At 43.7% G+C, this 20,333-nt stretch overlaps 1 pseudogene; it reads right to left on the bottom strand.

Moving 5' to 3' along the window:
- Nucleotides 1-633: 633 nt before the first annotated feature.
- On the bottom strand, nucleotides 634-14,134 carry LOC113200607 (ubiquitin-ribosomal protein eS31 fusion protein pseudogene; annotated as a pseudogene).
- Between the last annotated feature and the right edge of the window lie 6,199 nt (nucleotides 14,135-20,333).

Below are 20,333 nucleotides of genomic sequence, written 5' to 3'. Positions count from 1 at the left end.
CACAAAAGCAGGATGTATCAGTGCCACAAGGAAAAGATCAGAGAAATCGCTTCTGCCTTAGGAGTCAGGGTGAGTAGCGGTTGTGACATAAAGCCTGGCTGTATTTTAGTAGAAGCTAGAGGTAGGAGGTTTCAAAGGGACACAGAAAAAAAGTCAAAAGCATGAAGGTGGGAAGCCCGAGGCATGTTTCAGGAACTGGGAAGAGCTGGGTTCAGCTAACTGCAGGGCAAGGGTAAGGAATGGAACGAAGCCAAGAGAGAGTCTGTGATCTCTTTATTGAAGAAAGAATGCCATTATAAAGAGTTTTTACTTTATTCAGGAGACAATTGGAAGCCATAATTTTCTCTTTTGGAAGAATTTTTTTAACAGTGTCTCAGCATGTATTTGGTTGTAGGGACTAGAATTTAGATTAAACAAAATCTTATTTTTTTCTTTTGTTATTAGTTCATGTCTCTTATTTATTTGGTACTGGGGATTGAAACAAGGGGTGCTTTACCAATGAGCTACACCCATAGTTCTTTTTATTTTTTTATTTAGAGACAGGGTCTCTCTGAGTTGCTTATATCTTGTTAAGTTACTAAGCTTGGCTTTGAACTTGTGATCTTTCTGCCTCAGCCTCCCAAGCTGCTATGTTTAAGGCATGCTGTCTTCTGGTTTGTTGCATCAGTAAGTCAGACAACACTTGCCACAATAATGTCTGTCACAGTGGCTGGACATGAAAACTCATTCATCTGAAGGACACCCCTGGCGAAGACAACAAATGTTGCCATTTTCATTATTTCAGGATAGCCAATTTAACTTTCTTTCTCCTAGGCTATTCTTCTTGGGAGCGGTCTAAGACTTGTTCCTTTTCTTAGCACCACCACAAAGCCTCTGCTCAAGATGAAGGGTGGATTGTTTCTCCATGTCATAGTCAGACAAAGTTCATCCATCTTCCCGTTGCTTACCAAAAGAGATCAGTCTCTGCTGATCAGAAGGAATTCCTTCCTTATTTGGGGATCTTGACCTTTACATTTTCTATAGCATCCAAGGGTTCAGCCTTGAGCATGACAGTCTTCCCTGCAAGATTTTTTTGTTTTTAGAAAATCTATCTCAGCAGCAGTTCCACCGCAGATGGTGGATCAGAAAGGAAAAGCTTCGAGTATTTTGCATGTAACAAATATTTGCAGAGTTCCACTTTAGCATATTTTATGTGTTATGATACTGACTGCATTCTGTTTAAAAAAAAAAAACTGAGAATGTGCCTCAAACTTGAGATCCTCCTGCCTCAACCTCCTGAGAAGCTGGAATTACAGGTATGGGCCACCATGCCTAGCTTGCATTATGCTTTATAATTGCAAATACTTTTATGTTTCATTTGTCCTGTAAGACTATAACTTCTCAAGGATCCTAATTGATATTTTTGTTCTCTGAGTCCTTAAAAGTAGTTATGGAGAGCTGGGGTATAGCTCAGTTGGTAGACTGCTTGCCTTGCATGCCCAAGGCCCTGGGTTCAATCCCCAACACCAAATTTTAAAAAATTACTTATGCAGTTTAGTGTACATGTAAATACTTGAGAAGTAACTAAATGAAGTGACATGGTTCAAGGTACATAATTTCATTTAATCCCTATAAAATCCAGTGAAATAGGACTGGGGTTGTGCCTCAGCATCAGGGCTCTCGCCTAGCATGTGAGAGGCCCTGGGTTCGAAACTCAGCACCACATAAAAGTAAATAAATAGAGGTATTGAGTCCAACTAAAAAATAAATATTAAAAAAAATCTGGTGAAATATACTGGTGTTTTCCATTTTACCAGTGAAAAAAATCGAGGTTCCAAGAAGCGGTATGACTTGCCTGACTTGGTCTGCCTCCAAGGCAGGCCTTCTCTTTCCAGACCCTATGGATAGGAGTTTCTCACAGAGCTGAGCTTAGGGAAGGGGACAGACCTGGTGCTAGGCAAAATGGATGGTGGAGGAGTGGGAGGACCAGGGACAGAGTACAGCTGGAAAGCCACAGCCGGTGGAACCAGAGGTCGCTCGTGCCTGATGGAGGTCAGTAGTTATGGAATGCTGGACACCTAGTGAAACTCCTGGGGACTTGGTGATTGTCTTTGGTTTTCCCAAAAGCCCCGAAATTGCCTGAGCTCTTGGGACTGGAAAGGCAGGGTGCCGGTTCCCCCTAAAGCCTAATATGACCTTGTAATTTGCATATTGAACAATGAAATGCTCCTGATCTAGGATAGAATATACTCTTACAGGGTAGGACTGAAGGTAAACCAAACGATTCTAGTGAGTATAATTTGGTTTCTTAAATGGAGAAGGGACCCCATAAGTGGTAGTTCTCTATTTGCCTGGGATATCAGTTCATCCAGTAATGCACTTTTTTTGGGGGGGGGTACTGGGAATGAACTCAGGGGCACTCAACCATTAAGTCACATCCCAATCCCTATTTAAATCCAGGGTCTCATTGAGTTGCTTAGTGCCTCGCCATTGTGAGGCTGGCTTTGAACTTGACAATCCTCCTGCCTTGGCCTCCTGAGCTTCTGGGATTATAGGTGTGCTCCACCGTGCCCACCTTGGTATGGAGTGTCTCCTGTGTTCCAGGCACTGTAATAGGTTCCAGGGCTGCAATGGTAAACAAGGCAGACATAGCCAGGTGCAGGGATGCATGCCTGTAATCCTAGCAACCTGAGAGGCTGAGGCAGGAGGACCTCAAGTTCAAGATTAGCCTGGGAAACTTAGCAAGATCTTGTCACAAAATTTAAAAGGAGGCAGGCTGGACATGTAGCTCAGTAGCACAGTGCCCCTGGGTTCAGTCCCCAGTATCACAAAATATTTTGTATTATATATATAAATATATATATATATATATGTATATATGTATGTAGTGGCAAAGTTGATTTTCTAATTAATTCATCTGGTACAGTTTTCTAAACAGGCTTCTTCCCCTTCAAGTCTGCATCTTAGAGGGTAATTGTTTTAACCAAGAAGCAGTTTGATGTAGTGATAAAAAGCATAGCCAGGGGGACTGGGGTTGTGGCTCAGCAGTAGAGTGCTCGCCTAGCTCGTGTGAGGCCCTAGGTTCAATCCTCAGCACCACATAAAAATAAAATAAAGATATTGTGTCCAACTACAACTAAAAAATAATAAATATTAAAAAAAAAAAAAAACATAGCCAGGCATGGTGGCACACGCCTGTAATCCCAGCAGCCCGGGAGGCTGAGGCAGAAGGATCATGAGTTCAAAGCCAGCCTCAGCAATGGTGAGGTGCTAAGCAACTCAGTGAGACCCTGTCTCTAATAAAATACAAAATAGGGCTGGGGATGTGGCTCAGTGGTCAAGTGTCCCTGAGTTCAATCCCTTGTACCCCTAGAAAGTGTGGACTTTTGTGACAGACTGCCTGAGTTCAAATCCCAGCTTTCACCCCTTATGAATTGTGTACACTTAGGCAGGTTCCCAGCTCCTCTATGCCTAACAGAGATGGCTTTCCCTACTCTGTAAGGTTGCCTGGCACCCAGAACTATGCTAGGAAATAGTGAGTGTAAGGTATTGTCCTACAGTGCTGCATTTCTCAAAAACATTTCTGAAACCTTCTGTGTTTGCAGGAAGTTGGTGACTCACTAAGGAAACATGCCTCTTTGTTGTATCCATCCTCTTTCACATGGTCTTACCAACCTCACGGCCCTTCCACCCAGCAAGCTTGTTCTGGTTCCCCAACTCCAGACCTCATGCTGAAGACAGGTCACAACACTGGGCATATTCAACAGCATCACTACAGATGGGGTGACTTTGCAGAATGCGCTGAACTGTGGTTGCATTCTTAGAATAAGTACCATTACCTTATCAGGTGACTGGTTTACAGTGACCAAGAATTCATTTTGGTGTGCAGGTTGTCATACCCTTGTTTTGGTTTTTCTTTGTTTTTTGGTAACAGGGATTGGATCCAGGGCACTTAACTACTAAGCCACATCCCCAGCACTTTTTATATTTTATTTAGAGACAGAATCTCACCAAGTTGCTCAGGGCTTTGCTAAGTTGCTAAGGCTGGCGTTCAACTTTCGATCCTCCTGCCTCAGCCTCCTGAGCTGCTGGAATTACAGGTATTTGCCATCATGCCTGATATACTTGTTTAAAAAGAAATAAATATATATTCCCTAGGAGGACAGTCACTGTCAAGTGTGGTTCACTCTGGTTCCAGGATGAATCTGATTGTAACCAGGCAGCAGGTGGCTTGCAGAGTTGTGAAAACCTGCTTCTGCCACAGACATGGACAACCTTGTGATAAGCTGAATCTCCCATGTAGACCAGGCAGCTCCTCCATTAGGCTTCCCCTCCCCCATCCCATTTCCTCCAATTTCTCTTGTAGAGTGGAGCCTTAAAAAAAAAAAAGTCGGGGCTGGGGATGTGGCTCAAGAGGTAGCGCGCTCGCCTGGCATGCGTGCGGCCTGGGTTTGATCCTCAGCACCACATACCAACAAAGCTGTTGTGTCCACCGAAAACTAAAAAATAAATATTAAAATTCTCTCTCTCTTGCTCTCTCTCTCTCTCTCTCTTTAAAAAAAAAAAGAACGTATTAACCAGCAATATGTATATAACAATAACATTAAAAATAAATATGGTACAAATAAACATAAATTAATAAATGTTATATGATTTATTAAAAAAAGTCGTTATTGCATGTACAAATATGTAACAACAAATCTCACCGTTATGTACAACCAAAATGCACCAATAAAATTGTGGAAAAAATAAAAGTAAAAGCTAAACCATTAAAAAAATAAACAGATCATGCTGTAGTGTACTTTTTCTTTTCCTTTTTTTTTTTTTTTTTTAATGTACTGGGGACTGAACCCAAGGGCATTTAACCACAGAGCCATATCCCCAGCCCTTTTTACTTTATTTTGAGACAGGGTCTCCCTAAGTTGCTTAGGGCCTCAATAAATTGCTGAGGCTGGCTCTGAGCTTGGTGATCCTCCTGCCTCAGCCTCCAGAGTCGCTGGTATTACAAAGCCTGTGTCACTGCCCTCCCCACTGGCTGTAGTGACTTTATTGCACTTCCTCTTTGGGCTATAATTTCCTTTCATCTTGGTAGCTTCAAGTCCCTGCCTATTAGTCTCTCTCAACCTCAGACTGTGGTTTGGGATGACATCTAAGTCCCAGGCTCTAATTTTTTTTTTCTCCCTGAGGCCCCCTAGCCTTTCCAGCTGTGTATCCAAGAACCAGTCCCCACCCCACTGCAGTTCTGGGGATCAAGCCCAGGGCCTCATGCATGCTAGGTGAATGCTCTACCATTAAACCACGTCCACAGCCTCCCAACTTTTTAATAAGCTGATAAGCATGAAGCAGAGCCCCCCATGCACTCGGGACTGGGCCTATTGGAAGGAAGGTGGCGAAACATACACCCTTCTTGGGGCAGACACGGGCAACTGAGGTCAGCCTTAGTGACGGCTTAGACAGCTACTTCCTGCAGGAGCCCAGGGTGAACAATCTTAGAGCTTCCTGTGTTAGTTCTCCAGGCCACATGCCTGGCACCCCGCAGCTGCCTCTCACGATGGATTTCCCCACTCCACTGACCAGTGACAAGCATGACAAGTGGCCCTTTAGCCGGCCAGTGGTCTAGGGGCACTGCTGCCGCCTTAGCCAGCGCTGGTGGCCCTGGAATCGTTACTATTTTGTTACATTTTACCCTATTATTAAATTCATGAAAAACTTTTCCAAATGAAAATTGCTGACAGTAGTGATACCAAGCTTCATGACTTACTATGGTTGGATGCCAACAGGTGGGCCCAAGGCGGCAGGTCTTCTTCCATAACTGGTTAGGGGTTCACTGGACCTGAGCCAATGGATTATGAGTTCAATTGGAAAATAAAAGAATATGGACAAATGATCTGGACGTGTCACTGAAAAAAACATCTAAAAGGCAAGATGTTATTAGATATTACATACAAATTTGTATGGTTGGGAAAATAGGATCCCTCCTACCTTATAGCATTTAAGTTATTATTCAATGAGTACACATTCACCTTTTGCACATGTTAAAGGTGTGTTAAGAACTGCTGGACTGGAGTTGTGGCTCAGCAGTAGAGCACTTGCCTAGCACATGCGAGGCCCTGGGTTCGATCCTCAGCACCACATAAAAATAAATAAAATAAAGGTATTAAAAAAAAAGAACTGACTATAGGTGGTGCACACCTATAGTCCCAGCTGCTGAGGAGGCTGAGGCAGGAGGATCACAAGTTCAAAGCCAGCCTCAGCAATTTAGCAAGGCTCTGAGCAACTCAGTGAAACCCTGTCTCTAAATAAAATACAGATAATATTCAATACCAAAAAAAAGAAAGAAAGAAAGAACTGCTTCAATTTCATTAATAATTAATGTAAATATTCATTAATCATTAATAAAGAGTTAAGAAGTGCCTTAACTTTCATGACCAACTCTGATGCTGATGTAATACCTGATATTGTGGAGTGTATTACATGCAGGTGTTCATCTCATTTCATCTCCTCAAGCACCTGGGGTAGGTGATTGACCGTGGCAACCTGCCATAGCCTGAGGCATCCCTGCGTCTTCTTACTGGGGATACTAAGCGGTGAGGGCCTTACCACTCTTTACAAGGCCTTTTCTCAGAACTGTGTTTGTAGCGAGAAACCTTGAGGGATGAGGTAATGTCTCCTAACAGAACAAAGAAAAGAACAGGCGTGAAAGAGGTCCTTTTCCCAAGATCAGAATTCCTTGCTGCACTGCAAGCCATCCGGGCCCCTCCGTGTTGGCCCTGTGAGTCTTGGAGAGCAAGGAGAATTAGCTGGACTGGGTGCTTGTGCCATGAGTAAGGCAGCCTTTTGTCTCTGACCGGGGGTCCTGTGTCTCCTGCCGGCATCCATGAACAGTAAGGGGCTTGTCAGTAGGGTCACATTCCGGACGTCCACAGTTTGGATGGAAAGGATTCAGTGTTGTCATGACAACAGTGCAGCAAGCCCTGCAGTCACAGTCAAAAGGCGATGTGATTGTGGTGCTGTGTCAATGGCCCTTGAAACTAACTGTATCAGCAATGAGGACATGGAGCTTCAAGTGGACTAAAAGTGAAAGAAAATGCAGGGCTTGGGGCAGCCTCTCCGTGGCAGAGTGCTTGCCTGGCATGCCATCCCCAGCACTACGCGCACACAGTAAAGTCTAAAAAGAAATGCAAAACCTGTCTACCGTTCCCTCCGTTGCAGCTGATTCTTCCCTCCCACCTTCTCCGACCTCAGCTGCCTTAAGGAAAAAAGCTGAGCTTGGCGGGGAGCTTTGGGAATGGGTTCTGCTACTGGAACCCAAGTCACCATCCTCCCCAGTCCTGGGGCAGGAAGTGGTAATGGATGCAGCCAAGGGCAGCCAGCCTGGGACGACAGAAACTGAACCCCCAAGGGCAGGTCAGAGTAGGTTGTGGCCGGAAGGATGCCACTTACTGGGTGAGCGTGAGGTCAAACCTGAGCAGGCAGCTAAGAAATCAAAACAAACAGGAAATCCCACACCAGTAACAAGAGGGGCTGCCATCTTGGTAGAGGCAAAGACCAGAGCCCTCGAGGGTAAATGTACAGACAGACAGACAGATATATGCGGGTCACATTCTCCACATCCTTTTCCCCTCTCAAGAACTCAGGGCTCCAACTTTTATATTGGTTTCTGTGGAAACAAGTCCAAATTAACCAGCTTCGCCCCAGGGAGCCGGCCACGGAAGTACTTCAATAGGTTAAAGCCTTGTAGCCTCCAAAAGGTCTGCCTGCCGGTGACCTTGGTCCTCCTTGTCTCCCATCTGCACCCAGTTCCTTTGTCTTCTCTCCATCCTGTCTGCCTACCTCTCTTCTATTGGTTCATTCATTCATTCATTCATCCATCCTTTATTGTGGTCCTAGGGATTGAACCCAGGGGTGCTGTACCACTGAGCTACATCCCCAGCCCTTTTTATTTTTTTTTTTCTTTTGCAACAGGTTCTCTCTAGTTTACCCATGATGGCCTCAAACTTGCAATCCTCCTGCCTCGGCCTCCTGGGATTACAGGGGTGTACCATCACATCTGGCCTTTACCTCTCCTCTTTAGATGGGTATAATATAAAACTAAAATATAGACTTTTAGTAGTCACAGGGTTTTGAGTCAAGTTTTCATTTCCAAACTTGTTTTTCAAATGCCATCAAGTTGAACACTTGATCTGTCTTTAGAAAACACTGAATTGGGTTGCTTCATTCTATCTGGGCCTTCAGTTCTTGTCTATAAAATAAGTGTTGAAAAGACTAAATTAGTTGGACTCTGTGGCCCACGCCTGTAATCCTAATGGCTCAGGAGTCAGAGGGAGGAGAATCTCGAGTTCAAAGCCAGCCTCAACAACTTAGCGAGACCCTGTCTCAAAGGGCTGGAGATGGGGCTCAGTGGTTGAACACCCCTGGGCTCAATTCCTGATACCAGAAAAAAACTAAATTAGTTTTCACACATAAAACACCTACTGTGGTGATTATTTTTATTGCTCTTCCTTGAGATGTGATCTGTGATGCATTTTCCCCAGTAACTCAAGACCTCTGACTGAACAAACCTTCTCTCCTAGAAAATCCCTAGGCTTTGGGCAATATTTCTTGGGAAACCCAATAAGGTAGTTAGAAAGCAATACCAGCGTGGAAAAAAAAAAAAAGTAGAAGAAAAAAAACCACCACCAGGCGCTGTGGCCCACGACTGTAATCCCACTGGCTCAAGAGGCTGAGGCAGGAGGATCAGAAAGTTCAAAGCCAGCCTCAGCAAAAGCTAGCTGCTAAGCAACTCATTGAGACCCTCTCTCTAAATGAAATACAAAATCCGTCTGGGGGTGTGGCTCAGTGGTCGAGTGGCCCTGAGTTCAATCCCCAGTACCAAAAAAAAAAAAAAAAAAAAAACCGACTCCAATTATTCCCTTCTCCCTCCCTCCCTCCATAAGAGGTAACCACTTTCCCGACTTTCAGCCAGTCTCTTGCAGTCTTTACAGTTTTGCTATTTATGTCTGATCTCTATTGCTCAGTTTTGAAAAAGTGAGTGGCATGCAAAATCCAGCTGTGCCAAGAGACACCCATACATCCCATTAGACCTGGGATCCAAAGGAAGAGATGATGGCAAGGGAGAGTCTGCATGAGAGGCTGGCCTCAGCTGCCCTGATTCTGTGAGGACCACTCCAGGCTGCGAGAGGATGAGGCCACAGAGGGATCCCTGGAAGTTAGGTCATGGCAGTCCAGAACTGGTGGGGTTGTAGAACAGACCAGTACAGCTGTTTAAGAAGAGGCACGTTGGGCTGGCACTGTGACACACATCTGTGATCCCAGCAACTCAGGAGGCTGAGGCAGGGAGATCTCAAGTTTGAGGCCAGCCTCAGAAATTTAGAGAGGCCCTAAACAACTTAGCGAGTCTGTCTCAAAAGAAAAATATATAAAGGGCTGGAGATGTGGCTCAGTGGTAATGTCTCCCTGGATTCAAACCCCAGTATCAAAAAACCAAACCAAACAAAATCACAAACAAAAAACACACGTGGGTGATCCTTGTCTTTGAGTCTTGCATGACCCAAACTGTTTATTGTACTTATTCTGCTGTTGGGCTGAGTATAAATTCCAGACTAAAACCACTTTCCTTCACAGTTTTGAAGATATTGCTCTTTAGTCTTCTTGCTTCCAGGACTGTGACAGGGAAGTTTGATGTCATTTTTCTGATCCTGTGTATGTCCTATTTTTCTCTCTCGAAGTTTGTAGATACTCTGTTTGTCCTCAGTGTTCTGAAATTTTGCGATGATGCACCTGCCTTAGCACTATGGTTTGGATCTTAAATATCCCCCCAACACTCATGTGCTGAAGGCTTGGTCCCCAGTGATTGGGTCACTGGGGTTTTGACCTGATCAAGGATGAAGCCTTTGGTGGATTCATGGCCTAGTGGGCTCCTGGGAGGACATGGCGACCTTAGGAGTTGGGGTTCAGTGAGAAGCAGTCATAGTCACCAGGGGCACGACCAGAGAGGGGGCATTTTGTCACCTCCCCCAGCGGCGTTTCTGCCCCCGCCTCTGGACCACCATGAGATAAGCAACTCAAGTTCACCACCACTCCTGCAGTGATGCTCCGCCTCACCACAGGCAGGAAGGAACAGGAAGCCAAGGAACCACAGACTGGAACCTCTGAGGCAGTGAGCCAAACAAATCTTTTCTCCTTTTGGTTGATTTTCTCATGTAGTCTGTCACAGTGACAGTAAGCTAACCAACAAATTTGTAATGGGGTTTACTTTCAACCATGTGCTGGGCATTCAGTTTTAATCTGAACACTCACGTCTTTCACTTGTGGGATACTTCTTTTGCCACGGGGAGGTGCCAGGGTTTGAACTCAGGGGCACTCGACCACTGAGCCACATCCCCAGCCCTATTTTGTATTTTATTTAGAGACAGGGCCTCACTGAGTTGCTTAGTACCTTGCTTTTGCTGAGGCTGGCTTTGAACTCAAGATCCTCCTGCCTCCGCCACCCAAACTGCTGGGTTTACGGGTGAACACCACCACATCTGGCCTAAGAACTCTTTTTGATCTCTCATTTTATCTGGTCTAAATATATCTTATATGGTGTGTCAGCTTTCTGTCACTGTGACAGAATACCTGAGGGATAAGAGGAAAGTTTCAGTTGAAAAGGATTGGCCCCATGGCTTTGAGCCTGGGGTGAGACTGGACATTATGACAGGAGCTCATCTTTGTATCCAGGAAGCAAAGAGAGAGAAGGGGCCAGGGTTCCAGTTTCAAGGGCACCCCTGTTAAGGTCTGTAAATAAGTCAAAAATAACACCTGGTATTTTGCCAGAGAAATGTTAGAGTTCGTAAACAACTCTGGATGGTGCCTGGCAAAATGTCAGAGGGAGTGGTTTGAGAAGTAACAAAAGTGAGCCATTAAGTGTGGAGATTCCTTATTGGTTGACTGATGTATCTAGTTTATGCTAATTAAGATAAGGTGTGCAAAAAGTATAAATAGCTCTGTTGCCCAACAATAAACGGCTCCTATTCCTGCTGTATCAACATACACAAGTTATTCGTCACCCCTGGCTATTTTGCTGCAGCCGGACTGCGGCACACCCCCCCCAATGACCTAACTTCTCTCAAGTAGGCTCCACTTTTAAAGTACTATAGTACTTTAATAGTACCATAGGCTGGAGACCAAGCCTTTAACACTCCGGTCTTGACGGAGCATTTTTGATCCAAACTGTGGCACATGATTATACAAACCTTTCATATATTTGTTAAATGAACAAGTGATTGGGACAGACGCTTGTTAGAATCTGCTGTCTTTTGAATCCTCCCACAAGGAGAAGGTACAAGTGGTGCATCTGAGAGAATCCCTAATTGTGTTTCTAAGGGAGTTAGCCAGGCATGTTGGTGCATGCCTGAAATCCCAGCCACTTGGGAGGCTGGGGTAGGAGAACGCAAGTTCAAGGCTAGCTAGCAAGTTAGTGAGATCCTGACTCAAAATAAAGATTAAAAAGGACTGGGGATGTAGTGTAGTGGTAGAGCACCCTAGGTTCTGAGAAACTGATATGACTCCATTTTTGAGAAACCAGCCTCTATCTCAGAGCAAAGCCTGTCCAAGGAAGGGGGCGTGACCCTTGTCCTTGGAAAAGCCCACAGAGCCTTTCTAGGCACATAACAACCCTGCTGAGTTGTTTGTAAATAACAGGAGAGATCTGAGGCGGCAGGTATCCCTGACTCAGTTAAGCTAGGTGAGGACCCATAGCAACCCCCTAACAACCACCAATCAGCATGAGACAGGGAAAATACCTGGGATGCCAGATGACCCCCCCCAGTAGTTTATGGTGGTTGATAACATGTTGATAACACCCCTCATGGCCTAAACCAATCAGTTCAAAGGAACCCCCCTCTTGTACTAACCAATCACCCCTACCCAATTTGTTCCCGCCAGTGAATGTGCTAATCAATGTTAAAGAGTTGTTGTTTGACTTTCCCATGGTATGGAATGATTTGCATTGTAATGTTGTGAGGCATAGAGTATCCCTCCAAAACCTATAAAATCTCACTGGACAAAGGACCAGGACTCATTCCCTGGGACCGCTGCGTCGAGAACGGTTGTGAGTCCAGGCTCGAGCTTGCAAGAAAGACTCTTGTGTGATTGCATTGGATTCAGCTCCTAGGGATCCCATGAATCTGGCATTACAGTTTAATCCTTAGTACTGAAAAAATATATATATGTATGTGTGTGTGTGTGTGTGTGTATATATATATATATAATGAGAGGTAGGTAGTAGGTATTGATATGCTATTCAGATTCAGATGCTATGCAATAGTGGTGCATTCCATGTATAGGTAGCCTCTGTGTTAATTTTCTACCTCCAGACAGCACTGAAAACAAGGCAGCAAATTTTTTATTTTCCCTTTATGTTCACAAGCAGGGACAATATAAAAGTCTGTGTCCACACAAGTCTTGATTGCATAGCAGATTTCACAAAATGTTTGTTACCAGAACAGGATAAGTTTTTGATCTTGTGATAACAAGAAATCTATTTGCTAAAATCTTTTTTTTCCAAGCAGGCATGTGCTACCATGCCTAACAGTTTGCTGAAATCTTGCAGTTGTAGAAAGATTTTTTTTGAACTTTGTTGTTTAAAGAAATGGTTGGTGGTGTTATTATTTGTGGTTGATTATTCTGCCTGGTTATCTTGACCTCTCACCCCCTAAACCCAAACCCAAATATTTAAGATCTAAGAGTGTATTTGCTAGACTGATCCAATGTCTGCATCCTCTTGGTCTGGATTCTCTGAGGCTCTTAGCCTTGCTTCCCGCAAGTTCTCCCCAACAAACACACTGTACTAAAAAAAAAAACGGTGAAATCCCTACCCTACTCCAAATGCTCCCCACTCGTCTCATAGCTGTCACAGGTTCAGTCCATTCAAAACCAGTTGTTGCACATTGATTTTTGCCTTTGCCCTTAAAGATCTAAGAATTTTAGAGACAAACCAACAAACAGATAACCAAAACCCAGAAAGCAGGGCGATGCAGTACCATATTTAGTCACGTGAACACAGATGACAGACACATCCAGCCCAGGAGGGGTGGGTGAACCTGGTATGAACCAGGCACTCTTCATACATAGGGCCACTGAATCTGAGCTCTCTCCCGCTGTCCCCGTGGGAGAGACGGACCACGATGGTTCAGGGGATGGATGGAGGCAGAGGGGGTTTTCTCTGCGGTGGGGGAGTTGAGCAGGCTGAGCCCAGGTTCCCAGTCCCAGCCTCTTCTTTCCTCCGCTCTGCCGGTAGGGCTTCTGGTGTCCTGGCCTTGCGGCGGGCCCCGGAGACTCACTTTCAGATTGGCCAAATGAGGAAGTATTCCCTCTAGAGCAGGAACAACCCGCCGGGTAGGTGACCTCCCACTGGGCGGAAACCCCGCCTCCTTTTTTCAACCAGAAATGAAATTCGTAGTTGATGAAAACGTTCCTTGCCCACATAATTTACAGAAGCACTAATTTGTTACCAAAGGAGAAGGAAACCAATTTACTTCTAAGGCTGGCCTCGAACTTGCGATCCTCCTGCCTTGGCCTCCCGGGTCGCTAGGATTACAGGCGAGCACCATCGCGCCTGATACCCAGTACCAATTTTTTTTTAAAAAAGGAATTTATAACACGATAAAGAGAGCTTCGATGTGACCGCTCCCAGGACCGACTGCAGGATTGCATCCCTAGGAACATCTGCGAACGTCCCAACTGTGCAAAAGAACTCTGCAATCCGTGCAAAGGAGTGGGACGCTGGCTCACATCCTCACGCACCCGCTCACCCCTTTTGGGGAGGTCCCGAGCGTCTGGCAACCAGATCCGGATCTTTGCGAACCTCCAACTGGCCCGCGTTGACTGACGAGTCCGGGAAGGGTGGGGGCGGTCCCGCGGCGGAGCGCCTGCAGGTGGAGTGAAGGGAGGGTGAAGGTGGTGGGGACTGCGGCGACAGAAGTAGATCTGGGGCGAAGGGCCCAGAAAGCTAGTGGGAAGGAGCCCTTCCCCTCTGCGCGGACCGCTAGGGCGCCGCCCAGCACGAACCCTCACTGCGGTCCCGGGTAAACTTGCCGTCGAGGGCGCGTCTGTTTCTTTGGAAAACACTTTTTTGTGCTACTGCAGCGAAGTCGCGCGAGGGCCCTGGGTACATAGCCCATTCAGAAGCTGGACCCTGAATGCTTATTTTTGTATGTGGAAAAAGGACCTACTGAGTGCTAAGCAGAAAGTTAAAAAAAAAAAAGACTAAAAACTTTAAAAGTCACTTGCAATCAACCCCTCCACCCTCAGAATACCATTGAAACATTTTAGGACACACCCTTCAAAGCTTTTTTAAGCCAGGCATCTAACGCGTGCACACAAATACACACACTAGATGAAGCATCTCCCTTCCTAACTTGCTTTCTTTCACACAGTAGGTTATGGTCTATATTCTAGGTTACGCCCTCTTTTCCCTGCCCTGTGCCTGAGGGCACCGATCCAGGAATTCTGCGTGGAGTGGTTCCGTCTGGATCTGACTACTGAGAGGCTCAGCAGGGCATGGAGTGGGCTTGAGAGAACCCATTCTCTTCCCGTGGTCCTAGGGGGTTGACAGGTGTTCTGGTCTTCCAACTGAAGACCACTTTTTCTTATTGTACACCCTGTCTAGGTAACTATGTTCTTCAAGTTCTGGTGATACATCACCCCCTCCCACTTACACCCCAGCCCAGGTGAGTTCCCCACTGGATGACGTTAAGACATATGCCCACCCTGTGCAGTTTTCCCTAACCCTTGAAACTTTCCTGTCTCTGATTAAACTCTCATCAATCACCTAGCTTGAGTATTCATTCCAGGAGTCCTAACCCAAACCACTTGATTAAGGGTGATTTTTTTTTGGGGGGGGGGTTACTGGGAATTGAACTCAGGGGCCCTCCACCACGGAGCCACATCCCCAGCCCTACTTTGTATTTTAATTAGAGTTAGGGTCTCACTGAGTTGCTGAGGACCTCGCTAAGTTGCTAAGGCTGACTTTGAACTTGCCATCCTCCTGCCTCAGCCTCTGGAGCTTCTGGGATTACAGGCTTGCATCCCCGTGCCCAGTGCAAATTTCATTAAGTTCATTTGAACACTGGTGTTTCAATAGGGCACATTTCTGGAAATATGGCACAAACCACATCTAGAAGTGTTCCTCAAATTTCTAGTAGGCATTTATACAATACATGTGTTTTGCTGTTCTGGTGTGGTGGTGGCAGTAATCCTAGTGGCTCTGCAGGCTGAGGCAGGAGGCTCACAAGTTCAACACCAGCCTCAGCAACCTGGCAGGCTGTAAGCAACTTAGCAAGACCCTGTGTCAAAATAAAAAATAAAAAGGGCTGGGGATATAGCTCAGTGGTTAAGCAGCTCTGGATTTAATCCAAGTACCAAAAGTAAAAATAATTTTCTGTGACAAATGTGTACATTTTGATATTTAAAAAGCCAGAGTCAGCTCACTTTTCCTATAAATGGCTGGAGAGTGAATGCTTTGATGTTTATAAGTCTGGGAGAGAAGAGGGATGACTCCTTTCCTCATTAAAGTTCAATGGCCTACGTGCCTCTAACAAAAGACAAGCTAACAAGAGAAAAGCATAAATTTATTTAGTTAATCACACCTTTACAAGATATGGGAGCCTTAGAATAAAGATCCAAAGACACAGGTGGAAAATGTCCACTTTATTTTTATGCCTAAATTCAATGAAGCAGTGCCTGATGTGTAGGCATTCCTACACATTCAACAAGAAGGATATCATTTAATAGTAACCAGCCAGGTGGGGAAACCTAGCAGAGCCTGTCCAGATTCTTCTTGGCTACTCAGTGGGAGACCTGCTCTTGGACAAAGGTAGGTGAGGGAATTTCCTTATGGCCAGCTTGAGACAGAAAGACTCAAGAGAAAGTTAGAGTAAGCATGCCAGGTCTTATGGCTGATTTTAGAAACAGGCCTCTATAGTTTCTATGGCTCAAGTTGGAAAAGAGGAATTCTGGTTTCTATGACTTGCTTTAGGGGAGACAATGACCGCTGAGGGATGAGACAGGAGAGGTTACAGAGACCTTGGTTTTAAGGCTGCTTCAGAGGTCTTTCAATGTCCGTTAGCTCAAACTACTCAGCATATCAAAGTTCCATATTTTGGGACATTTTTTTTTCTGAGCCCCAATATAGACCAAGAGGCAGAATGAAGAATATTATGTAGGTATGTACATAATGAGAAGAGATTTGCACAATATTTTTATTATTAAAATTCAAAATACAATAATAAATTGAGCAATATTTTATCTGAGTCTCCAAATAAGAACAGAAATCTCTTTTTTTTTTTTTAAAGAGAGAGTGAGAGAGGGGAGAGAGAGACAGAATTTTTAATATTTATTTTTTAGTTCTCGGCGGACACAACATCTTTGTTGGTATGTGGTGCTGAGGATCGAACCGGGGCCGCACGCATGCCAGGTGAGCGCGCTACCGCTTGAGCCACATCCCCAGCCCCAGAAATCTCTTTTAATTTAGGTTTGATGTGTGTGTTTCCTGTCATCCAAACTGATTGTAAATGTTCATCTGCTAATACTGATCTATAATGAGATTTGATTAAGCTTTGAAAATGTCTTTTCATACAGATAGGTACTGCCAAGAACTTATTTGTTTTTCACATACTGGAGATCAAACTCCTGGCCTCACACATGCTAGGCAAGTCCTTTACCTCGGAGCTACATCCTCAGCCCCCAAGTACTTACATTAATCCACAAGCATATGATTATGGTTTTCCACAAGCAATTAATTCAACATATTCATTGTTTGGATTTTTTTTTTTTTTTGTACCAGGGAACTTAACCACTGAGTTACATACCCAGCCCCCACCCCGCCTTTTTAAAGATGAACACAATATCTTTATTTTATTTATTTTTATGTGGTGCTGAAGATCGAACCCAGTGCCTCCCCATGTGCAAGTCGAGCGCTCTACTGCTGAGCCATAACCCCAGCCCCCCAGCCCTTTTTAATTATATTTTTGGGGGTACAGGAGATTGAATTTAGGGGTACTTGGCCACTAAGCCACATCCCCAGCCCTATTTTGTATTTTATTTAGAGAGGAGACAGGGTCTCACTGAGTTGCTTAGCGCCTTGCTGTTGCAGAGCCTGGCTTTGAACTCACGATCCTCCTGCCTCAGCCTTCTGAGCCTCTGGGATTACAGGCATGCACCACTGTGCCCAGATCCTTTTTTATTTTTTATTTTGAAACAGCATCTCTCTAAGTTGTTTAGAGCCTCCCTAAGTTGCTGAGGCTGGTTCTGAACTTACACTGTATGTCTCAGCCTCCAAAATCGCTAGGATTATAGGCATGTACCACTGTACTCAGCTCGGCAAACATTTTATCATTCAAGTTTCTCTCCATATTTGCCCTTTAGAATGTCTTTGCATTGTGGATTAAACATTTCTAATTGAAAGTTAGATGAAAGCTCCTCAAACACACAGAGACGAATTTTGAAATATGGAACTGTCCTTTCTACTTCTACTGATTTCTGAAAAACTGTGCAATTTGAGCTCAGAAAATGTATCTGCTGCAGTTAACTGGGAATGGAGATCTTACTTCTCGTTTGCCAACATTGGAAGTGTTTTAAGTAGCTTGCCAGTTTGATGTTGCTTGTGCATAAAACACACTTAGTTATTGAAGTGACTTCATCGTAGTATGCATTTCACACATAAGCACCATTTTGCCTTGTAATCTTAGGTTGAATTCATTAAGAACCAGTATCAGGTCTGCAAGAAAAACTAATTTCAAAGCCCTTTGGTGTTTGGTAACAGTGGTTGAGGGTAGTTCTTCTCATTTAGAAAACATTTAATCTCAGCCTAGAACTAAAAACACAAGACAAAACTAAATCAAAAAACAGGGCTGGGAGTACAACCCAGGAGCAGAGTGCTGGCCTAGCATGTGTGAGACCCTGCTTCAGTCCCCAGCGCCACCAGAAAATAAAACTTCAGCAATGCCAAACCACGGAATTGATGTGGCTTAGAGTAAGTCCAGCTACTCTGCCTCACAGAACTGATGGTTTTCACCTCCTGAGTGTGAACAAAATTCACCATTAACATTAGTGCTTCACTGAACACATGGTGGATTCAGATAATTCCCACACAATGTCTGCTGATGAATAGCACAGGAATATCAGAGTAGGTTTTTGTTGTTGTTGTTTTGTTTTTCTTTGTACCAGGGATTGAACCCAGGGGTCTTAACCACTGAACCACATCCCCAGCTAATTTGGTCTTGCGCGCGCGCTCTCTCTCTCTCTCTCTCTCTCTCTCTCTCTCTCTCCATATATATATATATATATATATATATATATATATATATTTAAATGTATATATTTATTATTTAAATATATATATTTATATATATATATTTATTTAAATATATATATATATATATATATATATATATATATATATTTAAATTTAGAGACAGGTGTCCCTAATATTTTAGGAGCTCATTAAGTTGCTGAGGCTGGCTTTGAACTTGTGATCCTCCTGCTTCAGCTTCATGAACCTCTGGGATTACAGGTGTATGCCCAGCGCACTGTAGGTTTTAAATGCCTTACATTTTCACAATCTTTGTAAATTTTCCATCTAATCCTTTTTCTGCTCCACATAAATTTTCAGTTGCAACACATGCAGTAGGTTCCACCTCAGGTCGTACTGAAGTGGTGTATTTTCAACCTCTTTGAAATATCCTAGCCTTAATCATTTCATCCACATTATTCGTGTCTAATTCTTTTTTCTTTTAAAAATGTGTCAAATTGTTTTCCAGTGTGACTATGTTACTCAGGGTTTTAGATCTCTAGTTTTCCATATCCTTTCAACACTTGGTGTGGTTAGTCTTTTTTATTTTATTTTATTTATTTATTTTTGTTCTTATTAGTTATCATGGAAGTAGAATGTATTTTGACATACTATACATATATGGAGTATAACTTCTCATTCTTCTGGCTGTACATGACGTAGAATTACATCGATCGTTTAATCATATGTGCACATAGGAAAGCTATGTCTGATTAATTCTACTGTTTTTCCTATTCCCACCCCTCCCTTCCCTTCATTCTCCTTTGTCTAATCAACTGAACGTCTATTCTTCTTTACCCACCCCCATTGTGAGTCAGCATCTGCATACCAGAGAAAATATTAGGCCTTTGGTTTTTTGGGGGGTTGGCTTATTTCACTTATCATGATAGTCTCTAGTTCCATCCATTTACCAGCAAATGCCATAATTTCTTTACAGCTGAGTAATATTTCATTGTGTAAATGTACCACATTTTCTTTATCCATTCATCTGGTGAAGGGCACCCTAGGTTGGTTCCCATAGTTCAACTATTGCAAATTGAGCTGTTATAAACATTGATGTGGCTACATCATGTAGTATGCTGATTTTAAGTCCTTAGGTATAAACTGAGGAGTGGGATAACTGGGCATGTCTGATTCTTCATTAACTGAAAACTCTGTACTGTCTCCTGGAATAAGTAGCAACAATTGAGCAGTATCTATAACATCTTTTCACTAATCAAGAGCTTAGGAACATTATTAGCCTTCTGTTCTAAATTGTTTTTTTTTTTTTTTTAGAGAGAGAATTTTTAATATTTATTTTTTAGTTCTCGGCGGACACAACATCTTTGTTGGTATGTGGTGCTGAGGATCGAACCTGGGCTGCACGCATGCCAGGCGAGCGCGCTACTGCTTGAGCCACATCCCCAGCCCCTAAATTGATTTTTGATGTTCCAATATTATCTAGTATTTGAACAACTGTTCTCACTCAAAAAGACTTATAGTTTTCAAAAATTTTAGATTTTGCAGGCAAACAGAAACAAGGCTATTACGCAGGGACTTTCCGGACACCCTTTAATGTTCTTACTTTTTTTTTTTTTTTGTAGTATTGGGTACTGAGTCCAGGATGCACACAAGGGAAGCACTCTACCATGAACTATACCTCAACTCTGCACTTACTTTTTAAAATGATGCAAATAAATTTATTTTGGGGAAAACTACCATATTTCCTTGCTTAACAAGGGTAGATAGCCACCACAGTGAGTGAAAGTGTTAGAATGACCATTGTCAAGGGTCACTCTCATGTGGCATGTGCATACAATCACCCATCAGCACACATGAGTCCAAATTATTCTATTATCTCACTGAGTAAGCCAACAGTTGCTTCACGTCAGGCTAAAGAAGAAAAAAACACCAAAGAACAAGATAAGAAATCTCTGCTGCTAGAGGGCTTTTTTAAAAATTTAAGTATGATATTTAAGTGAATTAGTTTTCTAGCTTAGAATCATTAATTCGGTATAGCAGCCAACTTCATCTCTTCTCCCCT

Source organism: Urocitellus parryii (genome assembly GCF_045843805.1).
Source record: "Urocitellus parryii isolate mUroPar1 chromosome 12 unlocalized genomic scaffold, mUroPar1.hap1 SUPER_12_unloc_3, whole genome shotgun sequence".
NCBI lineage: Eukaryota > Metazoa > Chordata > Mammalia > Rodentia > Sciuridae > Urocitellus > Urocitellus parryii.
This window is presented reverse-complemented; position numbering and strand designations above follow the sequence as displayed.